The sequence below is a fragment of the Elephas maximus genome, chromosome 17, assembly GCF_024166365.1.
Source record: "Elephas maximus indicus isolate mEleMax1 chromosome 17, mEleMax1 primary haplotype, whole genome shotgun sequence".
Classification (NCBI taxonomy): Eukaryota; Metazoa; Chordata; class Mammalia; order Proboscidea; family Elephantidae; genus Elephas; species Elephas maximus.
This window is the reverse complement of record NC_064835.1, coordinates 5,767,173-5,784,195: the sequence shown is the minus strand read 5'-3', so window position 1 is coordinate 5,784,195 and position 17,023 is coordinate 5,767,173. Positions and strand designations below refer to the sequence as shown.

The following is a 17,023-nucleotide window of genomic DNA, read 5'->3' as shown; positions in this document are numbered from 1 at the left end:
ATGCAACCTAATTCTTATAGCAACCCTATAAGGAAGGTGCTATCTCACAAATACATACCCATTTTAGAGATGCACAAACCAAGACCCAGAGAGAGAACGCTGGGAGTGGAAGAATCAGGAAATGGGAGCTACCAGGAAGAACAACAGACTCACAGAGGTTGACCAATGTCCACGAAACTGCTTTTTAGAGAAAGGAGTGTGAGGGGAGTGGAATGGAGTCCCCGTCCACTCTTTGTCCTCAACCATGGCTCATGTGAGGACAATCAGACAGCGAGGGGAAACACGAAGGGCCAGAAAAAATCATTTGCTCCAGCGTAACAAAAGGACCAAGACAGTGACGCATCCCTCCCCACCCGCCACCCGCCCCCCGCCTTGGACCATAAAATTAGTTTTAAGGAGCAGCTTGGAGCTGTCTAAACACAAGCATACTCACAATCCTAGAGGCAGCCCCTGCACTCTCACCCCCTCTTCTCCCCCAAGCCAAACTGCCAATGACAAAAAGCCCCTTCAGTGCTCAGCGGTGCCCCCACCTTTTGTAGCAAGCGCTGGAAGGCCTGAATGCACAAACACAGTACCCTTTCACCGCAGCTTCTGGGGCTCCTGTTTCACCAGGGGCCGTGAAAGAGAGTACTGTAAATAAAAGAGGCCTGTTTGACCTGCCTGCTCCGGCCCTCGACCTCTCTGCAGTCTACTGTAACAGAGCTGCTCGCCAACACTGCCTTCAAGGCCCTGCTCAGCCCCACCACCCGGTGCCCACCGGGCACCCAGGGGCAGGGAGACAGAAGCGTGAGGGCCTGGGCTGTCGGGGGCTACCAGTGAAGAGGCGGCATAGGCCCAGCAGTCCCGATGACATATGCATTTAAGCACTTTTTGAAACGGCTGCAGGGAAACCCCTCCAGATAGTCACTGCTGGACCAGCTCAGGAATGGGGGAGGGGAAGCCATTTGTTTTTTTCTCTTCGTTCAGCCAAGTAGACAAATACAAGAAGATGGGGAGTGGGCTGGGGACCAGAGTCCGCCCTCTGTCTCAACCCCACCTATCCAGGACACTGTCCCACCAAGTTTGAGAAAGGAAGAAAAACTATAAGAACTGTATCACACTACGTGCAGCCATATACTTAAAAAAAAAAAAGAAATAGAAGGAAGTAAAAAAACTGGAAAAAGAAGAAAGTCATAAGGAAGAGCCAAAGCAGCTATACGTTTCTGAAGTATCAATGCACATCTCTCCATATGGAGAAAAGATAAGCCAAACTCCCAGGTCCTCCTACCGAGCACAAACATTTATTAAAGTTGAAATCTATAGGCTGAATTGAGAGCTCATGTCTGCTGAGTATTCAGTTAGGACTCAGGGGGTGAGGGGGGCGGGTCATGAGAATTTAAATAAAAGCCCTGAGCTGAATCAGATGACCTCTTAATGTCCCTTCCAGATCTAAGATCTTGATTTTAGGCACAATCTCAGCAGCTGCCAACACGAGCAGCCAAGTGACCCAGAATCAGCCACTTCCTGCCCGGGGCCTGGCTGGCTCTCCAGGTAGGCCCCAAACAGAGTTACAGACCCACGCCTGCTTTCTGGGTGCCTATAAAACCTCTGAACCTCTACACTGCAAACACCTTGGGACTGACCTGCAAAATCTCAAAGAGGGAAAAGAGAAGGAGCAGTCAAACCTCCCTGCCCCCTCTCATCTCCACATCTAGCTCATACCTATACCAGGTTCCCAAATTCTGCGGAGAACGCAGCATTTGGGCACGTGCAGACGCAAAAAGATGATACCTCAAAGGATCCCTTAAGACCACAGCTAGGTCATCCTCCCTTTCTGCCCCCCACAACCAAGCCCCATGAGCTTACTCAGCGACCCCTCCCTCCCCCTGCCCAAGCCCAAGTTACAGAGGGGAAGATTTCTAAGCAGTTTAGAAAGGAATGATTCCCTCCCAAGATGTTTGGGTTTAGAGGCTCCCTTTTCTATAATTCAGTCCATCGAATGCATCATAGATCACCACTCTGTGCTACCTGCCAGGTTGGAAACTGGGATAAAGAAAAGAAAAAGGCACAGTGGCTACCCTCAAAGAGCTCTCAGTCTTACTGAAGAGGCGGCATTGTTGTCGCTGTTAGATGCCATCAGGTCGAGTCCAGCTCATGGCAGCCTCGTGTGTACAAAGTACAACTGCTTGATAGGGTTTTCAAGGCTGTAACCTTTCAGGAGCAGATTGCCAGGCCTGACTTTCGAAGTGCCTCTTGGTAGGCTTGAACCACCAACCTTTCGGCCAGTCGTCTAGCGCCGAACTATTTCCACCACCCAGGGACTCCAGAGATGACACAGTGGTATAACTGCACTAACGAAACCAGCAGGCACAGATGAAAAGTCTTTGTCAGCCAAAGCTCAGACAGCTGCCTCTCATTCCAGGACCACTCCTCCAGGGTCTCTTCATCCACGGGAAAACCTCCCACTACAAACGCGCAAATTTAAACCCCGTGATCCCTGCCTCCCCATCTCAGCAATGCTCTCCCTGAAGGCTTTTCCTCAAGGACTGTTTCTTACTGGGATGCACCCGAGCAGGGTGGGTGTTGAGGGGATGCAGGAGAGTGAGGAAAGGGAAAACAGGGTCCGGTTGCAGAGGCTCATGATCCTGGGCCCCAGGTAGACTACTCATTGTCACCTGGCAGGTAAATAGGAGGTGGTGCGTTAACACCCATGCCTGCACAATAAGGCCACCTCCCTTCACACAGCCTTCACGGTCCCCCAGCCATTCCCTCCTGCCACAATAAAGATGCCAATTAGGACAAGTATTCCACCAATCAAAAAAAAAAAAAAGGGAGAGACAGCAGAAAAAAATCCAAAGTAAAGATGGTTCTGCTTTGACAATACCTGAGCTTGGGTCTGCTTTCTGGGTACCCCTTACCGCTAGCTTTACCGTGATGGTTAACCCTTTAGTACCACATTGCAAACATGTGGAAAGTTCAGCCCACCCCTGCTTCATAGTAACACCATTATCCATCAGGCAACCTCCAATCTGTTAAGATTTATGGAACACCTACAAAGTCCAGGACACTGCGTTTGATTCTGCCCAGGAAGGAGAGACAAGATGGCTATTTAACTGAATGGGGCCCACACCCTACCCACAAAAACTTAGGGTCTGTTAGGGGAGAATATGAAGCCTCTGGTGGTTCAGTGGCAGAATTCTTGCCTTCTATGCAGAAGACCCAGGTTTGAATCCTGGCCAGTGCATATCATACACAGCCATTACTCATCTATCAGTGGAGACCTGCACGTTGCTATGACGAACGGGTTTCAACAGAGCTTCCAGGCTAAGACGGAAATCAGCCCATGAAAACCCTATGGATCACAAAGGTCTGATCTACAACCAGTCACGGGGGTGGCGCGGGACCATGCAGCGTTTCTGTTGTACACGGGGTTGCCCCGAGTTGGGGACCAACTCTCTGGCAGCTAACAACAGGAGTCCCTGGGTAGTAAAAACATTTAACGCACTCAGCTGCTAGTCAAAAAGTTGAAGGTTTGAGCCCACCCAAAGGTGCCTCAGAAGAAAGGCCTGGTGATCTGCTTTCAAAAAATCTGCCACTGAAAGCCCCGTGGAGCACAGGTCTATTCTGACACACATGCGGTTGCCATGAGTTGGAATCTACTTGGTGGCAACTGGTTTTATCAGGGAAGAAATGAACAGAGATTTCAATAATAAAAGATTAAGCTTTACCTATACCACTTCTGATGTGGGAATTCAAAGGAGGGACATATTGTTTTCAACTGGGAGCAAAGGGAAGGGATTCATCAGGAGAGGCTTCATGAAGAAGATAACATTTGTGTTTGCGCTTGAAAGACTTGGCCCTGTTGTGATGAGTGGAAAAGGCTATGGTAAGTGAAGGAAAGAATGAAGAGTTCAGGTCAACAGCAACATTTATTGAGCTACCACATGCTGGATAATGGACTAAAAGGCTGCAGTACAGACGTGAAAAAGATGGTCCTTGCCCTTGAGGAGTGTGGATCCTAGAGCATTAAGCAGAGGAAAGAAAGAGTAGTGGAAATGTAGCTGGAATCTAGGATCCACAAAGGCCCTGAACGCCAGGCTAAGAATCCTCTATGTTATTCCCTAGACTTTGGAGCAGGACAGCAACATGACCAGAGTTCTGTCCAAGAAGATGTGTGTGATGAGCTACAGCAGGAGTCACAGGAGGAAGGCTAGTTAGGAGACTACGATAATCACCTGGTTGAATGAGAGTGAGGAAATGGGGTTAGACAGGCAAGTTAGAGAGGCAAGATACGAAACGCAAAGGAAAGGTTGGAGCCACTGATGACACCAAAGTGTGGCAGGTGGGTGCCTGATAAGAGGGCAGAGCCTCTGGCGGAACTTGAAGACAGAGAAGGAGAAGATTCAAGGTGGAGTGTTGAATTCAGCTCGGGGTTCACTGAGATCCAGCTGCTGGGAGGACCACTGTGCCCAGCAGGCAACCAGAAAGGAATGTGTGGAACACAAAAAAGTAAAGAAAAAAAACCCAAAAACTAGAGATAGAATCTGGAAGTCATCTGCAGAGAGTTGATCATGGAATCCACAGGATTGCCAAAAAAGAGACTGGAGAGGGAGAAGAGAAATAGCCAAGGACACCTTCTTAGGGAACATGTGTATTCCGGGTTAAGAGGGTCACATTCAGCATCAACTGGGACACACTCACAGCCCACCATGGGCCAAACATCATACAGGGCTAAGTGTGTACTGCCTAACCCTCTCGCCGTGCCTGTGAAGAGGAGAAGCTGCCCGCTGTTTGCAGATAAGGAAACAAGACACCGAGGGCCAAAGTGCTCTGCTCCTTAGTAACAGGCAAGGTCAGGATTCAAACACAGATCCCATGGTGTTCCACTCATCAGATCACACTGCCTCTAGAGGGAGTTTCAGCAAATACCAGGGAAAAGGGGATCAACAGGGCCAATGCTAGAGTCCACGGAAGGTGCAATGCTTCAGGGAACTCGGGAGGTCACAAATGACCTTTGAAAGAACAACGTCAACGTAGTCACAACGGTTGACAGCTAGACTGAAATGGGTAGGCTCGTGCGTTACTGTGATCCTGAACAGGTCTCGGCAGAGCTTCCAAGCTAAGACAGTCTAGGGCGAAGCGCGAAAATCAGCCAGTGAAAACCCTATGGATCACAATGGTCCTAATTTGCCATCCAGCATGGGGTTGCCTGGACTTGGGGGCTGACTCCACAGCAGCTAACGAGAACAACAGGGAGTTCCTTAGAGGCAAATGAACCTAGAAGTTCAAAGTAGGGAACGAGCCAATTCACACACTCCCAAGTAGTCACTTTTTTTTTTTTTTTACCTCATTGAGTCGTTGTGGGATCTCCCACAGCCAGGCCCACACTGCCGATCAGCAGACGCCAGCTCACAGTGACCCTGCAGACTGCCGCCTCTTTCTCGCACGGGACGGCTGGTGGGCTCAGACACTACCGCGGCTCCTAAGTGCTCACTAATACCAGTAAATGCTCAGGTTACTATTATTTATTAAGTCCTCGCTATGTGTTGAGCATGGTGTTGCGCATGGTGTCAGATAGTGTAGGGATAAAGGGTGAACCACAATCTTTATCCTCACAAACTTATATTTTAACTGGGGAGACAAAACATAACCTCAAACAGTTTAATAACACATCAGCAGAGCTTATAATCAAATGGTGTAGACTGCAAATGACACAAGAGATAAAAGACGAGGAACCAAGACAGCAAGAAAAAGCTTCCCAGACGAATCCTGACTTGAACAGGTCCTGAAGGCTTGATGGGACAGGGCAACCAAGGAGAAGGGAAAAGGAGGGGTGAATTCCAAAAACAAAAGCACTTTTATTCCAAATCTCGCTCTCCTGGAAGTGGTCTGACTTCCCTGACATCTGGAGCTGAGTTTGCATGGCTGCTTGTAATGTTTGCAAAGGGTTGAGCGTGGATGTAGAAAAGGACAGATGTGCGCCAGATCTAATGTCCCCTCATTGTTGCTCATGAGTGGTCTCTGCAGGGCGGTTCTCTCCCCAAAGAAAGGTTTGGACTGTGGGCAGGAGGTAGGTTAGGTAACAACTTCAGAAAAAGATGCAAGCACCCAACCAAGACTGTAGGGAAAGCTCTTTGTCAACCCCACCCAGCCTCCCATTCCCCACTGCCACCACCAAATACTCAGAGAAGGCTGGATAACAACAGAGGGGTTTAGCCTTTTGAGCAATTATATGGTCTCACTTTCCCCCAGGTTTGTTTTCTACTAAAATCTCAGTTATCCAACTTTCAACAAACTAAGCCTTTCAAACGCCTAGAATGTTAGCATGGCAATCAAAAGAGTGACATGAAGTGGCCCCAGACTAACTCTCCTGCCTGATCTCCCAGCCTATTCTACCCCCAGCCCCTTCCACTACCTTACATGTAGGCCCCTCACCCCGACACATACACTGCCACACCTCTGCTCACCTCCTAGTTAGAAATGACAAGTTGTCCACTTGACCAAAATCTAGGCCTCCTCCAAGGAATAGGCAAACGCTACCTCCTCCGTGAAGCTCTCCTGAATCTTCGATAAGAATCATGCGATTCCTCTCCTGTGCTCACCCAGAACTTCACTGATATAATAGTTGAGCATACGGTCTGAGAGACACACACACACATATACATATATACAAGAGTACCTGGGTAGCCCACATGGTTAAGCGCCCGACTACTAGCCAAAAGGTTGGCACCTCAGAAGAAAGGCCTAGCAATCTGTTTCTGAAAGGTCACGGCCTTGAAAACCCTATGGAACAGTTCTACTCTGCACACATGGGGTTGCCATGAGTCAGAATCAACTCAACAGCAACTAACATCCACATACATACATACACACACACACACATATATACATTGCTGTTGTTTTGTGTTGTCAAGTCAATTCCATATACAACTGTCCTTTCTGCTTCGTTGTGAGTTCTTTAGGGGACTTATTTATATCTCTATACTACTCCCACCCAGGAGCTCTGGTGGTGCAGTGGTTAAGAGCTCCACTGCTAACCAAAAGGTGGGCAATTCAAATCCATCAGCTGCTCCTTGGAAATCCTATGGGGCAGTTCGCTCTGTCCTACCAGGTCACTATGAGTTGGAATTGACTAGACAGCAATGGGATACCACTCCCACAGTACTTAGCAACCACCTAGCACACACTAGGTGCTCAGTAAATGTTTTTTAATGTTTAATCCATGACCAAGTCCTCGCTGTTCTATGATGTTCTTCAAACCATGGGAGGCTACCCACTAGTGGGCCTTGATTAGCATTTTTAAGTAAAATAAATAGAAAAAAGAAAAAATATTTAAGTACAGAACATACAGTATAAATTAATAGAATTCTACAAATCTTCAGCCTGAGGTATGTTTGCGTGTATCCTGGGTTGGCATGGAAAATGTACTGCCTTACTGTTGGCCATGGCCACCGTTCCATGACAAATGAACAAATAAAAACCCAAGCTACCAGAGGTTTTGTCAAAAACACAACATCTGAAGAACTCCCTGGCTTACTGCACATTCCGTTCAGTCACCCACACCTACCACAGCTTCAGAACAGAATATTCATAGCAGGTTTCTGGAATGAAGACAAGAGTCCTCAATCACCGAACATTCTGGTAGGTCCCCGAGACTCTGCTTTACCAGTTAACCAGTCGCCGTAGAGTTAATTCCAACTCATGGCGACCTCATGTGTGTCAGTGTAGAACTCTGCTCCATAGGCTTTTCATGGGCTAATTTTTCAGAAGTAGATTATCAGGTCTTGCTTTTTTTTGGGGGGGGGGGTGAACTCGACTCTCTGACCTTTGAATTACCAGCCAAATGCATTAACCATTTGTACCACCCAGGGACTCCAGACTCTGCTTACTAAGGTACCAAAGCACATGGCTCCATGGTGGGAAGATTTGTAACTGGCTTATAGCTAAAAGGGACACAGGATTTAACCCTTGGCTAACCAGATTGTGAGCTTGAACAGCAGGTAATCTAAACATAGACTGTATTTTAAGCCCAGAAGTAAGGTTCCCAGATGATCCAGGGTGATGATACCTGCTCCCTGTATTGCTAACTTGGAGCCCACCTCAGAGAAAGGTGTCTGCCTCCACCTTGGCTACACTGGGGCTCTTTCTTTTTTTTCCTTTTTTTATTGTGCTTTAAAGTGAAAGTTTACAATTCAAGTCAGTTTCTCTTACAAAAACTTATACACACATTGTTACGTGACCCTGGTTGCTCTTCCTACAATGTTGACAGCACACTCCTCCTCTCCACCCTGTATTTCCCGTGTCCATTCAACCAGCTCCTGTCCCCCTCTGCCTTCTCATCTTGCCTCCAGACAGGAGCTGTCCACATAGTCTCATGTGTCTACCTGAGCTAAGAAGCACACTCCTCACCAGTATTATTTTGTGGCTTATAGTTCAGTCTAACCCTTGTCTGAAGAGTTAGCTTCAGGAATAGTTTCGGTTTTGGGCTAACAGAGAGTCTAGGGACCATGTCCTTTGGGGTTCTTCCAGTCTTAGTCAGAACATTTAGTCTGTTTTTTTTTTTTACTAGAATTTGAGTTCTGCACCCCCACTTTTCTCCTGCTCCATCAGGGATTCTCTGTTGTGTTCCCTGTCAGCGCTGTCATACCCAGGGGCCCTTGACTGATGTACTCACAGACTCCCCCCGGCCCCCCATGTCACCTGCCTGATGCTGGCACCAGCTCCTTCTCTCTACCTTCCATCAACCCCAGCAAAGGCTACCTGGGAACCATGCAGCCTGGCCACAGATCTCTAAATTAGTTCAAAAGCCTCCTGCCTTAGGAGCTCTTACCCCTCTAAATAATGAATTTCTCAGCCCTAATTAATGTAAGAAAAGGGATGATATACATTTCTCTGTTGCTCTAAGTTACAGTTAGTTAGACACTTTGAGGGAAGGGCAGCCTCTAGCTAAAATCAATAGAAGCCACCACCTCCGAATCTTTTAAATCACCACCTTCCCTTCCCTGACCATCTCTGAGCCAGACCCCTGCAGTGGGCATGGGGCAACCTCTGAGCCTAGAAATGACCATCCACTCAAGCTAATGTTAAAAGAGACATCGTTCTTTCACCCAACCCCTGATTCTTGCTCCCCGCCTCCCCCGCAAAAAAAATCACTGCAGTCTCTGTGAGCAATCAGACAGCTAAGAACAAGGAAAATAATCTGAGACCATACGATGGAAATGATAGAAGGAAGATACTCAGAAGACATATTAATAGAAGCATAACATCTTAAACAATGGAGGTGAGAATCTGGTTCTTTTCCAACTGATCAAACACATCTCATTAAATCACTGAATATAATCACCCTGATGTGATCAGTTCAAACATCAAAATAAAATTTACAAACCTGAATCTACTCAATGGCACTGGATTTGGTTTGGTTTGTTTTTTTCTGAGAGTGTCTAAAGAAGCCCTGGTAGCATACTGGTTAAGAGTTCAGCTGCTAACCAAAAAGATCAGCAGTTCAAGCCCACCAGCCACTCCGTGGGAGAAAGATGTGGCAGTCTGCTTGCATAAAGATTACACAGTCTTGGAAACACTACGGGAGCAGTTCTACTCTGTCCTATAGGGTCACTATGAGCCAGAACCACCTTGATGGAAATGGGTTTGATTTTTTTTTTTTTAAGTGTCTAAAAGAGGGCTATCAGAATAGGGTTGTTGTTGTGTGCCTTTGAGTAGATTCTAACTCATAGTAAACCTATAGGACAGAGTAAACTGCTCCATAGAGTTTCCTAGGCTATAATCTTTACAGTAGCAGATCACCAGGTCTTTTCTCCCATGGAGCAACTGATGGGTTCGAACCACCAAGCTTTTGGTTAGCAGCCAAGAATGGGGAGAGGGATGAAAACTGTGGTACAGGGGAACCACTGAGAGAGCGGAGATTCTCTGCTTAACTAGGGAAGGCACTTAATAACCTTACAGATATGTCAAGGGCTATGGCCCAGAGTCTCCGCAACTCCACTGAGCAGCATTACTTGGGGACATAAGGACTCCCTGAAAATGGAATTAGGTCCTGGGGATCAGTAACAACCCTCTCCTAAGGGGCCCAAGGAGAGGCTGGATGGCACAGAGTACACCCGAGTCTCACGATGGAATCCCTTCCAGCCACTTTTCCCACCAGAGTAGAAGAGAGTATTACCAGCAGCCAGGGTACTGGATTCTGTCACCCAAGAAAAGAGGGGGTCACAGAACCGTGGCTCACATATACATCCTGAAAGGGTGGTTGGTAGCTGGGGAACATGGAAGGAAGAAGGTAAACCAGTAGAAAATATTTTCTACCACTGCTCCCTGGATCCAGACCACCAGGATGTCAGGAAAGCCCGCATGGCATTAAGGCTACAGGACAGGGTCTTCTGGCCAAGGCCCAGTGTCCCCAAGATCCATGTATTAAAGCTGGTCTCTGGTGACCAGTGCATTTCAAGCAGGGACGGAAGACATGTATATCGCCTGCTGAATCTTAACTTACATTCAGGAATTGTTGGTTTTATTTTGTTTTGGTTTAAGGGCGGTAGATGCCAAGCAAGACTGTCCCCCTTTCAGCTTTCTCTTTGAAAAGAGAAAAAGAAAAGTAGAAAAACAAAACAACCAAACACCCATAGCCCAAGCCCATGTCTGCGCTGTGGGCGGCCTACATGAGCTTCCTTTGTCCAACCACAAAAAGGCATCAGTGGAGCCAGCGAGGGGCCCTGGAACAGCATTTCCAAGCAAGGGCCCACTCCTCCGTTGAGGTTAGCAGTTAACCAGGGGCCAGGAGCCACTTGGGCAAACAGATCAGGCCCCTCATTACACAATGCCGGGGCCCTTATCTCCCTGTGCCACTGTCGGTTTACAGACATTGCGTAGTGCTACAACCACAGCCAGGACTGGGCAGCCCAAGATAGCTGTCTCTCTGCTCGCTATCAGGGAGGCGAGAGGGGAGACTGGACCGTTACCCTGAATTCAGACATTCAGGTTTCTATTAAAAGAGAGGAGGAGAGATGGGTAACAGTCCCAATGACCAGCTGTGTAAGTGGCACTTCCTTTGATGCTGACAGCTGAAACCCCCCTCCTTCTGAGCCCACTCTCCCTCTCCCAGGCCATGAAGAGGTGGCAAGAGTCTACTTCACGGCACTTCATCAAATCTTGTAGAGTGCCAGGTTCAAGACATGAAGAGAGGTCTCCTTCAGGGCTGACGACCTCCCTCCTAGTGCTTTCCAAACTGACTCCCAGATGCAGAAAAGGAACGGGAGCAGCTATAGGATACCGGCTCGGTGGACATCATATCAATGTGGAGAGCTCTGATCATGTTATTCTCCTTCAAAAGCCTTCAAAGGCTCCCAGCTTCTCCAGAGTAAAATCCACAAACTAACAACAGTCACATATATTGAGTAACTACATTATTCCAGGAGTCCCTGGGTAGTGCCAACAGTTAACACGCTTGACTGATAACCACAAGGTTCAAGTCTAATGAGAGGTGCCTCGGAAGAAAAGCCTGGCAATCTACTTCCAAAAGATCAGCCATTGAAGACCCTATCGAACACAGTTCTACTCTGATACACATGGGATCTCCATGAGTCAAAGCTGATTTGATGGCAACTGCTGGTGGAACACTGTTCCAGGCACCGTGCAGGGTGTGTTAAGTATATTGTCTCAAATCCTCAGAATAGCCCACATAGTAACCTCACTTAGGAATGAGGAAACTATGGTTCACAGTGGTTTAGGGATGTGGACAATATCACAGTTTGCAAGTGGCAGCACGAGACTTTGAACTTGGATCTGCTTGGCTGCAAGCCTGCCTTCTCTCCATCCCTCTGTGCTGCCTTCTCCACTCCCCAGCCTGGCACGTATGGCACCTCAATCTGACTCCAACCTACTATCGCGGTATTCATCATCCTCACTCCAGAACAAGTTTCCCCTCATTCTCTTCCCTGGCCCTTTTTGCTGTCCCCATCTTCAAATCCTACTTACCCTTTAACACCCAGCTCAAATGCTACTTTATCCAGGATCCTGGCGCTTATCCCAATTGCAGCTGCATAGTTATCTGTAGGATTGCTCACTGAAACTCTTGTCCCCACATTATGAAAATGTCATGAGGGCTGAAGTCTTAAATATCTTGCTCACCACTATATTCCCAGGGCCTAGCCCAGTGCTTGGTACAATAGGTGCTTGACAATTTTTTTTTAACTGAAAATGAATCCCTCCAAGTAGGACTCATTTCATTTCTGAATTCCCTTTGTGCTTTTTCTGTATACTTGTCATAGTCTTTCCATTTTCTACTTTCTCTCATCGTTATCAATACACACATTTTAAGTATTTCAACTCCTCTCTTCCAATTATAAACCCACTGCCATCGATTCCAACTAATAGTGACCCTATAGGACAGAGTAAAACTGTCCCCATGACATACCTAAGGCTGTAAATCTTTACAGAAGCAGACTGCCACATCTTTCTCCCGCACAGCGGCTGGTGGGTTCGAACTGCCAACCTTTTTGGTTAGCAGCCGAGCACTTAACCACTGTGCCACCAGGGCTCCTGGGTGGTGTAAATGATTTGCACTCGACTACTAACCTAATAGTCGGCAGTTCCAGTCCACTCAGCGGTACCACAGAAGACAGTCCTGGTGGTCTGCTTCCGTTAAGATCATAGCCAAGACAACTCTGCAAGATGCAGGGCCGTCATGAGTCAGAACCGGCTCGGCAGCAACGGTTTTTGGTTTTTGTTTTGGTTCAAATTATAAGATTCTTCAGAGCCAGTCCTATGTCTTATTAGTTTTTATATTCAAAAACCCCAAACAAAGTGCATTGCCCATAAATCTATAGCACTTTCTGAGTGTCGGTCCACCCAGGCTGCACTGCAGAGGGATTAATAAGTGTTCCAAGAGCAAGTCACCAGGCCAAAATCCACCATCCACCCTCCCCGTCTGCCAAGATTTGAAACCGCTCTCGACTCAGGTTCTACTCTCACCTCTTCCCTGGCAGAAGCGGTGAGCAGACCTGAGCAGACACAGGCAGGTTGTGAAGGAGCCATTCAACAGGCTGGGAATGAGAGATATGGGTTCTAGTTCTGGTTTGGGTGCTAGTTTGCTGTGTGACCTTGTGCAAATCACAGAACCTCTCTGGGCTTCCATTTATTCTCCCTAAAGCAAGCATGTTGAAATAAATGCTTTTAGGGTTCCTTCCAGCCCATTCTATAATTCTTGGTCACCCTGACAACTCACAGCTGCAAGGCAGGTGGAAGGCTACAAGTACCAAGAAGGGAGAGGGAGAGCGTTAGGGCACTGAATTCCCCCACTAGGCTGTTTCTCAGTCCTCCTTAAATGAATAAACAAACCTTAGCCGGTGATTAAGCCAGCCTCTCTTGTTAGGTAGGATGACAAGCGTGATTTGAATACAGATCTGAAGTAAATAAAAGGGGAAAAGAAGATACTGAAATGGATTTTCAATAAATAACTTCCCTCTAGTTAAAAACCTGGATTTTTTCCCACATATGTATGCTTTTCACAGATCCAGTTCGGGAACATTCAAATTAGAACAACCTGGCCTTAAATACTGTGCAAAACACATAGTAAGCATTTTGCTTTTATTTATGTCATCGATGGTTTCAATGGGGATGACTCATCCTTCCTCTTTAACACTCTGTTCTGATATGGTTTACTATAAATAATGCAGAGAGGGAGAAAGAGAAAGACCGAGCGAGCACAGGGCCGCTGCACAGACAGGTCACAAAGAGCCGGGTCCCACAGACAATCCTAAGGTGACTCGGCCTCAGCGGATGGAGAGGCAAGGCCAACAGTCCTCCCTCCACTACCCAAGTGTTCAGGGTAAGTAATGCTGTTAGGAAAAGAGATGAATACATGCTGAGTGTGTGCCAAGAACTAGGCTAGGATTTTAACACACGAGCTCCTTTAACCCTCCAGAGCCTTTCCAAGAGGTACAGTCAGGATCCAAACTCAGGCCACTGTGTCTCCCATGCCTACTCCCTTGGGGTGTACAGGTCAAAACTCAAACCATTCTTTTCAACCCCAGGCAACATCTACTGGTGGTGGTCGAAGTTTTTTAGCAACAGAAGTGCCTCTGGGGAGCCCAAACTCTCAGGCGGCCAAACCACAAATGCAGAAATATTACAGCCATAAGAAGAGTCTGCCCCAGCCACTCGGTCAGTGGCAGCAGCTACTTCCTCACTGGGATTCCAGCAATAGCAGTTCGAAATCACAGGCCCCTTGATCTCGTCCACCTCCCACCAACGAGCTATATCACACCTACAATCACCCCTGAAGAAGCGAGGCCCATGTTCACTCCAGAGCTGACAAGCCCTCTCTACATTCCCTTTGCCTTCAGGGTCAGACAGTCACTCGATGGTGCTTATCACTCCCCATATTCACCAGATTTGTCACTGAATTATTCTGGCCATTTCCAGAAGTTAAAGAGACCCTCCCAAAGGACAAGGCAAAAGGATGTGGCACGGACTTTGGAAAGGATTCTGAAAAAAAAAATCCCAAAATGTTAGGAGCTGTGGCAGCATCTCAGGACGAAGTGACCATTTATTAGACACGTAGGCTTCTTCCCAACAGCAGTAGCACTGCCCATACAGAGACCTTTAGTGACCATTTATTAGATGTGTAGGCCTCTTCCCAACAGCAGTAGCACTGCCCATACAGAGACCTTTCGTGACCATTTATTAGATGTTTAGGCCTCTTCCCAACAGCAGTAGCACTGCCCACGGGGAGACCTTTAGTGACTATTTATTAGATGTGTAGACCTCTTCCCAACAGCAGTAGCACTGCCCATACAGAGACCTTTAGTGACCATCTATTAGATGTGTAGGCTTCTTCCCAACAGCAGTAGCACTGCCCACGGGGAGACCTTTAGTGACCATCTATTAGACGCGTAGGCTTCTTCCCAACAGCAGTAGCACTGCCCATATGCAGACCTTTAGTGACCATTCACTAGACGCATAGGCTTCTTCACAACAGCAGTAGCACTGCCCATACGGAGACCTTTGGTGACCATTTATTAGACGTGTAGGCTTCTTCCCAACAGCAGTAGCACTGCCCACGGGGAGACCTTTAGTGACCATCTATTAGACACGTAGGCTTCTTCCCAACAGCAGTAGGACTGCCGACATGGAGACCTTTAGTGACCATCTATTAGACGTGTAGGCTTCTTCCCAACAGCAGTAGCACTGCCCACGGGGAGACCTTTAGTGACCATCTATTAGACGTGTAGGCTTCTTCCCAACAGCAGTAGGACTGCCGACGTGGAGACCTTTAGTGACCATCTATTAGACGCGTAGGCTTCTTCCCAACAGCACTAGCACTGCCCACGGGGAGACCTTTAGTGACCATTTATTAGACGTGTAGGCTTCTTCCCAACAGCAGTAGGACTGCCGACGTGGAGATCTTTAGTGACCATCTATTAGACGCGTAGGCTTCTTCCCAACAGCAGTAGCACTGCCCATGGGGAGACCTTTAGTGACCATCTATTAGACGTGTAGGCTTCTTCCCAACAGCAGCAGCACTGCCCATATGGAGACCCTTAGTGACCATCTATTAGACGCGTAGGCTTCTTCCCAACAGCAGTAGCACTGCCCATGGGGAGACCTTTAGTGACCATCTATTAGACGTGTAGGCTTCTTCCCAACAGCAGTAGCACTGCCCACGGGGACACCTTTACTGACCATTTATTAGACGCTTAGGCTTCTTCACAACAGCAGTAGCACTGCCCATACGGAGACCTTTAGTGACCATTTATTAGACGTGTAGGCCTCTTCCCAACAGCAGTAGCACTGCCCATGTGGAGACCTTTAGTGACCATTTATTAGACGTGTAGACTTCTTCCCAACACCAGTAGCACTGCCCATACGGAGACCTTTAGTGACCATCTATTAGACGTGTAGGCTTCTTCCCAACAGCAGTAGCACTGCCCACGGGGAGACCTTTACTGACCATTTATTAGACACGTAGGCTTCTTCCCAACAGCAGTAGCACTGCCCATGGGGAGACCTTTAGTGACCATCTATTAGACGTGTAGGCTTCTTCCCAACAGCAGTAGCACTGCCCACGGGGAGACCTTTACTGACCATTTATTAGACGCTTAGGCTTCTTCACAACAGCAGTAGCACTGCCCATACGGAGACCTTTAGTGACCATCTATTAGACGTGTAGGCTTCTTCCCAACAGCAGTAGCACTGCCCACGGGGAGACCTTTAGTGACCATTTATTAGATGTGTAGGCTTCTCCACAACAGCAGTAGCACTGCCCATGTGGAGACCTTTAGTGACCATCTATTAGACGTGTAGGCTTCTTCCCAACAGCAGTAGCACTGCCGACGTGGAGACCTTTAGTGACCATCTATTAGACGCGTAGGCTTCTTCCCAACAGCAGTAGCACTGCCCATGTGGAGACCTTTAGTGACCATCTATTAGACGTGTAGGCTTCTTCCCAACAGCAGTAGCACTGCCCACGGGGAGACCTTTACTGACCATCTATTAGATGTGTAGGCTTCTTCCCAACAGCAGTAGCACTGCCCACAGGGAGACCTTTACTGACCATTTATTAGACGCTTAGGCTTCTTCCCAACAGCAGTACCACTGCTCACGGGGAGACCTTTAGTGACCATTTATTAGATGTGTAGGCTTCTCCACAACAGCAGTAGCACTGCCCATGGGGAGACCTTTGGTGACCATTTATTAGATGTGTAGGCTTCTTCCCAACAGCAGTAGCACTGCCCACGGGGAGATCTTTAGTGACCATCTATTAGATGTGTAGGCTTCTTCCCAACAGCAGTAGCACTGCCCACGGGGAGACCTTTAGTGACCATTTATTAGATGTGTAGGCTTCTTCCCAACAGCAGTACCACTGCTCACGGGGAGACCTTTAGTGACCATCTATTAGACGCGTAGGCTTCTTCCCAACAGCAGTAGCACTGCCCATGGGGAGACCTTTAGTGACCATCTATTAGACGTGTAGGCTTCTTCCCAACAGCAGTAGGACTGCCGACGTGGAGACCTTTAGTGACCATCTATTAGA

At 47.8% G+C, this 17,023-nt stretch overlaps 1 protein-coding gene across 50 annotated transcripts in view; it reads right to left on the bottom strand.

Moving 5' to 3' along the window:
- Positions 1 to 363: 363 nt before the first annotated feature.
- Positions 364 to 17,023, bottom strand: part of LOC126060825 (zinc finger and BTB domain-containing protein 16) — a 37,863-nt gene continuing 21,203 nt past the window's right edge. For 13 of the 50 annotated variants that reach the window (XM_049857125.1, XM_049857128.1, XM_049857129.1 and 10 more), the window contains one exon: positions 364 to 17,002. The gene's annotated coding sequence lies outside the window, so the exon portion shown is untranslated. The remainder of the gene's footprint in view (positions 17,003 to 17,023) is intronic. The other 37 variants (XM_049857126.1, XM_049857144.1, XM_049857168.1 and 34 more) reach the window with 32 other exon arrangements.